Here is a 7,763-nt window from a genome sequence, read left to right as displayed (position 1 = left end):
TAAATAAATAAAATAAAATATGAAGGTGAAAGCCCTTTTCCGTTCCGCAAAATTTTCCACAATTCCGCCTAAAACGTAAACAAAGTATCGAGACTTCGTAATCGATTACAAAGTGATGGAAGTGTCTACCCGTACGACGTCGGACGTTTAGCTGAAACATGGTAAAAATGCTAAACGTACGACTGGTTGCGCAGATACCATCTGCGCATGAACATGCCTCCAATGTGCCATGCGAATCGAGCGCCATTTTGTTCTCGAACGTGGTGGGGTGGTGTAGTCTTAAGTATGCGAGTGATATCTATTGTTCCAAATTTTAAGTTGAAATTCAAATAAATTAAAATTCTAGTGCTTTTTCCACTTAAATGAATAGTCTTTTTTTAATTTAATTGTCTTTTTGATTAATTTTAATCATTATATTTTTTCTTGAATTTTAATCATTATATTTTTTCTTGCACAGACCGCAATTATAGGCATAATTCGTTTTCTGCTGAATGTATAGGTAAGAATTATTTTTGATTTTGTAAATATTTAATTAACTTTGAATACAAAATTATTTATGAATTGTATTAGTTTATTGGTTTGTGTGTGCAGTTAAAAGGAAGAAAAAAAATTCGTGTCATTTATGTACTTATTCACCCATTTTTCTTATTAAATACTGCGATATGTAATATATTCTTGTATTTCTGTGTTCTTTTGAAGAAATATACTCATTTTTTCATGTTCTCTTTGATATCGTATTAATAGTAATGTTAAATATCTGGCTGAGCAAATATTTTGGTTATCTGCGCTCAACTTTCCAGACGTTATTGGAAATCAGCTTTAATAATGCATCTAGTTGAACATGCTTAGCCAGAAACATTAACATATTAACTTCAGCCGAGCTAGAGCGTGTAATATTAATACCAAAAGCCTAACATTCTATGTACACTTATTGTAAGCAATTCTAGTATTATTCTGTTATTTGTAGCGAAATTAAAAATTGCAGCGGCAAGAAGCAGTAGCTTTCGCCGTGATGGTTGTTTTGTTATTAAGCCCAGTTAATGTTCTCTTGCCTGTATGCAGTGTGGTGTGGGTATGATATGGCTATTCTCATTCTTGATTGTAAGGTAAAATTTATAATTCATTATTTGCTTAAATGAATAGCTTTCAATTGTAATTATTTATGTTAATTCATTTTTTTTAAAGCAAACTGGTGATTGCGATCTTTTTTCCCTGAATTTCTGCATGTATAGGTTAGTAAAAACTATAATTGTAATTATTTAATTTCGGTACAAAATGTGTATTAAATGTATATAATTTGTATGTATTATTAAATTTCAGAATGTAGTTGCAGATTAAATAATTACATGGTTCTGCTCGATTCAGGGCTAGAAATGAATATGGTGTACTTCAAAGGTATTCTTTCAATGCTGTGCGCATAACTCTATTTTCTTATTCAAACGTAATTGTATGGTGTGGCAGTGATATTGATGTGCCTTTTTTTTTTTTTTTTTTTTTTTTTTTTTGTTGCTGCTGCTTATGTACTTATTTACACAAATTTTTTATTACATTCTGTGAACAAATTTATAATTTTGTTGTTGTTATTGGATGAGCATTGGTGCTAAATGTCTAGCTGAACAAATTAATATTTTTCTTAATATCAGCAAATATTTCAGTTATGTGTTCATTTGGCAGCATTTACTGCAAATCAGTTTTAATGTTGCTTCTACTTAACCAGAAACATTAACATCGAAGTTGAGCCAAAGTATGTTTTGCCAAGAAGCTAATGTGTGCTATTTTTTATGAGATTCTGGCCATGTCTAACCATATGCTTTTGCAGTGCCTTTCTTATTTTTTTGTCTGCCATGGTCCATATGATTTGTTTTTAGGATTACAGTATTTTTAAATTGTTAAACTTGTACTCATCTTCAAACATGTCTTTTCACAACAGCAATATGGTAAAACTACATATTATGGTCTAGATTGGCGAATTTTAAAAAAACTGCCAAGTCGCCAAATCGATTGTTTTCGTGTGTTTTAGAAAATCGCTAACTCATCATATCGCTGGTTGCAAATTTGAATTAATTCTGTAAACATGCAAAAATATCTATAACACGACTTCAAGAAAAACAATGAAGAATCACCCACTGCTTGGTGCATTTTTAAGAATTACGCATCCTCGGTATCCATGCACACATCGACCAATTTTTTACTTGAAGAAACATCTTAGAATTGCACAACTGCAGAGTCGTAGGCGAGAAGTTGAGTATGCAGCTGAAATCATAGAATGAATGTCAGTTTGTGTTTGCTTCACTGTGTTTCAACAGTTCTTGTGTTAAGTTGGCATTAAGGTAAAAAATTACAAGAAGAAAGGTTCAATGTAACCTTTGTATGTATTTATGGGATTTTGTCTTTGTAAGACAACGATTACCACATCAACAAATACATTTTAAACTATAGGAAAGCTCGTTCTAATAATGTATTGAAAAAGTGGAAAATGAGGGAAATGTTTTTATTAATTTGAGCACTGTAAAGTGGGGGGGATATAGTAATCCATCATTGGCAGATCTTCGATAAAGCAACATGCATCATAATAATAATCTTTATGACTAAAGGTAAGAATCAGCCACAGTGCAAAAAAAAATCCCTATTCTGTTTTGACATTCAAAGTTAAAATATGCATCAGATGATTGTATAGTTCATTAATGCCATATATTTTGTTAATTTCACAAAACTGGATCAAATTATTTCGTAACAGTAATTATAAATTTCATAAAGTTGCCAGCTGGAATGTCCTCTGGAGCAGGATTTTTAATTTTCTTTTCTGTTTCAAGGGCAAACTTGCTAGCAAATTCCAATCTGTGTAATTATGTCGTATATTAACCCATTAAATGCTGTGGTGCTCATTTGGTTATCATAAACAGTCAAAAGTCTTTAATTTGGACTCTTCGGCGATTTCGGATTATCGTTTTTTTTTTTTTTTTTTTTTTTTTTGTATTATAGCTCATCAGTTTAAATCTTTTAAGGTGGCATGCAGAAATTATAAAATTAAAAATATGAAATAAAGAGCAATTATGATCTAAAGGGTATCAAAATTTACAAAAAAAAGTTTAATATTTATTTGTTTACTTTATTAAACTTTTCTTTCAACGTGCGCATGTGTAAAGCATATATTACGCATAGTTGAAATTAGAAAATTGTAAGCAGAAAACTATTTCATGTGTATTCGTGATATTTATAATGATGAATTTGATTTAAATCATATCAAAGACGGAGGACATCGAGATGAAATACTGCATTTAGTGAGGAATTATAAGCCGAATAAAATAAAAACATCTGCCCTGAAGATGAGGATAGTGCTGACAGATCAACTTCCAGTTCATTGTGCGCTGCAACGTACCCCCCCCCCTCTCCCGCAGAGCAGCGCGAAATTGATAAACAGATTTCGGAATGGTTAGAGAAACAAATCACTTCTCTGTCACTTTCTTCATGCCTTTAACCATTTTTTGCAGCAATTCCACTTTTTGTTTGATGGACATCAAAACATGCTTTCGCTTGTAAATCCTTTGATATCTCCAGAATCGGAAACTGTTTTTGACATAATCGAAAGTTCAAGCTTACTTTTTATAAAATTGCTCTAACAGTCTGCAAAAAATAATAAGCCGGATCCAATTAGAAGAATAAGGAACAACGCGATCTGCAACATTAACTGAAATAGATAATTTTAGCTTAGCTTATACCGTCTATTATACATTAAACGCATATGCGCATGCGTTTAAGCATGTGCAGAAAGTTTGTAGCTTTGAGGTCCGGATTATAGATCATTCCAGATTAAAGACTTTTGACTGTACTTTAAGCCACCTAGTAACACCATCTAGCTATCTCGGAGGGAAAAAAAGGCAACATTCAACTCATCCACTGAATGTCATTTGTAGAAAACCTAAAGTGATCACTACCTATACGCTCTTATGCTGAGCTCATGTTCATTTCCACATTCCACTCTCCTCTTATCACAAAAGTGAAACATGTGTTTTGAAAACGGATTAGACATAGTGGATTGAGGCTAATTTTGGTCATTGTGATTTTACTATATTATTAGTGAGTGTTGATTAAAGCGGTTATTTACTTCTATCAACAGTCCCTGCTAGACGGGACTTTCCTGAGAAACAAGTTTTTGGTATCACTGGTTAAATGGGAGGATTCTTAGAAAAAAAAGAATCCCACCTAGCTACAGAAACAATGTAGCGGCTATGTGATATTTCTTCAAACCTCGCCAAAAATGTTTCAGCTGAAACTCTGTCCGGGGTAGAAATGAACCAATCAGATGAAAGTTCTGCTTCTGAAGGATCACGTGGTCCCAATCTGAGCGATAACGGGTTTCCTGGAAATGTGTGGGTTCTGAGAATTGCCCCTTTCGTCATCCAGTTCGGCATAGCCGAAAGATAATGTAATTTTAAAAATTAGATAATGCTTTTTTTTTTTTTTTTTTTGGTCAGTGTAATTTGTATAGATGATGGACACAAATTCATAAAGCCGCATTTGGAGATTACAGTTGATACTGAGTAGAATTTTAACAAGCATTTTATGATTGCATTGTACAAGAAAAGGCTTGAGAAAAGCTTTGAAAGAATTTAAAGATAATATGGGATTCCCAGAACCTCTGTAATTCTGCCTTTGAAGATGATGGCAATGATTTTATAAACGTGGAGCTTCCTCCACAGCAGGTTGATGGAGTTTTCTGATGATGGACTAGAGGCAGAATGAGGCATTGCTAGGAGTGACAAGTGTTATTTAAGTTTCTGTGCTTAGCAATGAATCATTACGGGCATTTCAATAGAGATTAAAAATTGTCTTCAGTTAGTCATTTATCTTCAGTAACATACGAGAGGATGCTGAGCAGGCACTGGATGCTGTAGACACACTAATGTTTGTGAAAAATGCAACACCATGAAGGAATTGTCGGAAATGAATGAAATTTATTCCGCATATTACCAATAGTGATACAAGTAAACGATCACATTTACAAGCAAAAAAAAAAAAAAAAAACGAAAGTTGGAAAATCAGTACTTTGGGTTTCTGTCATGCTGAGCGAGAGCCTGTACACATCGTGGCATTGAATCGTATAGGTTCTGAATGTAATCCTGGGGAATGGCTTTGAATTGATGTGAAAGTTCAGTTTCAGTGTGTGGCCCACTAGCTGTACGTGCGAGTCGCTGACCGATGAAATCCTAGGCATGCTGATTGAGCAACATATCTGGGGAAGATGCAAAACCTGTTGTACCTTAAAGAAGGCTTGTGCACAGGCATTTTTTTCCCCTAAAATATAGTGCCTGGAATGCATCAAATAATGCATACTCTGTCATCATTATACTCCAGATTGTAGCAAGATTTGTTGGAGAAAGCAACTTGTTGCCACAGAGCACGCCAAGCTCTGAGTTGCAGTGCTCACTGAAGTCGGAGGCATATGTTACTCAGCGACAGGGCAATCCTGCGTAGAGGAACCCTTACATGCAGTTCATGTTGCAGAAGACAGCGACGAACACTTGTAACCGTGCTCCAATATTGTACTAACATACGAGAGGATGCTCTACAATCCATCACAGCCATGCAGATGAGGTGTTTGTCGTCCTGTGCTGTTGTGTGCCCCATTGCCAGGATTTCACCTTGTTTGGTTCTCGCTGTCCATTTCTTCCAAACATGCATCACTGTTGTGGCATTGTGCTGCGTGCGGGCTGTGATTGTTTGATATGAAAGTCCACCCTCTTGCATACAGACGATGTGGCCTCGTTCAAACTTGTTGGTATGGCATCCTCTGCTGTTGACGAGGCATACTGAGCACAAATTAAATGTTCACTGCAGACGGAGGATGATAAACAGATTTCAGCACAACTTTACAGTCCTTTACAACTGCCAGTTCTCGTTTCATGCATGCATAATCCCTTTGTAATTCTAATCATTTGTATGTCTTAATTCACTTTACATTTCATGTAAGTTTGGTTCAAAGTGCATAATTCCTTCATGGTTGTGATTTTCACAAACATCAGTGTATATTAGGTAGTCCTAACTAAAAAAGCATCTTGAAATAAAAGTATGCAGTTGTCCAGATCAAATGTTTATTTTACAGAAAAATATAAACAGCTTATGCATACATGCATTGTTTTTATAGGATTCTGATCATACCTGAATAATAATTTTTCACTAAGTTGTATTTTACAATAATTCTTTCAAATAAGTAACAGTTACTTATCCATTATTTTAATTAAAAGAATTTTGTATATATTTTTGTTCTTATCAACTAATGAAAGGGATGTATATGTATTAATTTTATAAAATTCATGTGAATGTATACAAAAAATTGTTTATAAATGTCACATAAGTTTATACCTTCTTAAACCATTTTCATGTAAAACAGAAGCCTTATTCATAACAATATAATCAAACATACCAAGGTATAATTTTATTAAGACCCTGAGTTACATCAGTATGAACTTATGATGGAACTATTGGACCAATACTCATCATGAGTTGAGGATTACTTATAATTTGTCAGTAGGCATGTATGAAAATGGGTTTTGTAATTAATATTGAATGTATAACTTTTTCTTTTCATATAAATACAGGATTTCATGTCTGCAGATAATGTATTACAAGAGGCTGTTGTGTGCCAGTGGACAAGCTGGTGAGAAGCTGAACACTAATAGCTTGAATCCTGGTGAATGGACTGCCTGCATAAGCGTCGTCATGATTTTTCCACGTGTAATATGAATGCAAGCCAGTTTGCCTTAAAGCATCCCTTCTTGGAAAATATCTTCTAATGTTTCATCACAAAAATCAGCCAAAAACTGTTTCTCATGATTTGAAAAATACGTATAAAGGAAGTCAAATTTAATTGATAAATTGTGCATGCTGAGATTGTATACTGTATCATATACATTTTTTTAATATATTTTCTGTATCTCTAATGTTGAGAATTTTGATGTTTTAATTTAACCCTGAATAAAATGTTAAGTACTATAAGCAAAGTAAGCAGTTTTGTATTTGATGTCAGAACAATATTTTTTAAATTTTTTTATTTTATACTTGTATATTTTTGCTTATGATTGGAATTTTAGTACAAATTATTTTGGCATGATGTGGCCTGTTCTCATTTAAAATGCATTTTGTATTTTTTTTTTTTCTTCTGTTATTTGCATTATAATAGTTTGGCCATAACAACTATGGATGCCAAATCAACATGTATGGGAATAACTGTATTAAATTTTGAGAAAACCTTTAGGTGTCATTTATTATAAAGGTTGAGATGATTGTTTTTATAAATTCATTCATTCTTATCTATTTAAGAATTATCATTTAACATAAAAATATGAAAAAGAATAATATATTATAATACTAAATAAAATATACTTTTATATATATATATATATCCAAGCTCACTATATGCACACTCAAAGAGATACATTTCTTTTTTGTGATGTATGTGATGATAATTTACTGTTAAGTATCTTAAGTTGTTCATAAATAGTGCTCATTTTTCATAATGCACCAAACAAACCTCACATAATTAATTTAATAAAATATTATTGCAGAGACATATTTTTGAAATTGACATTAGTCCTCTATCCGTCCGTCCCATAGGGATAACTATGGGGCAGATTCCTACTGTCATCTACATTATGTCCAAGCCCTTCGCCAATGACAGTTGCTTCTCAATACCCGTATTTTACAATTAAATTCATGAACCTGATCTGGCTGAGTTTCATATCAGGGGAATTAAAAAAGCAAAA

The 7,763-nt window shown here is 33.1% G+C and overlaps 1 long non-coding RNA gene across 1 annotated transcript; it reads left to right on the top strand.

The window, feature by feature from the left end:
* The first annotated feature begins 288 nt into the window (after positions 1-288).
* LOC118198580 (uncharacterized) lies at positions 289-7,250 on the top strand. The gene is made up of 3 exons (XR_015038395.1): positions 289-499; positions 1,186-1,232; positions 6,600-7,250. It is a non-coding gene; the product is annotated as an uncharacterized LOC118198580 (long non-coding RNA).
* Positions 7,251-7,763: the final 513 nt, after the last annotated feature.

The sequence above is a fragment of the Stegodyphus dumicola genome, chromosome X1 (assembly GCF_044657685.1).
Source record: "Stegodyphus dumicola isolate Sdum_Otavi_A_Nest chromosome X1, ASM4465768v1".
In the NCBI taxonomy this organism is placed as follows: Eukaryota; Metazoa; Arthropoda; class Arachnida; order Araneae; family Eresidae; genus Stegodyphus; species Stegodyphus dumicola.
The sequence above is the reverse complement of the archived record's forward strand: the minus strand, read 5'-3'. Positions and strand labels throughout refer to the sequence as shown.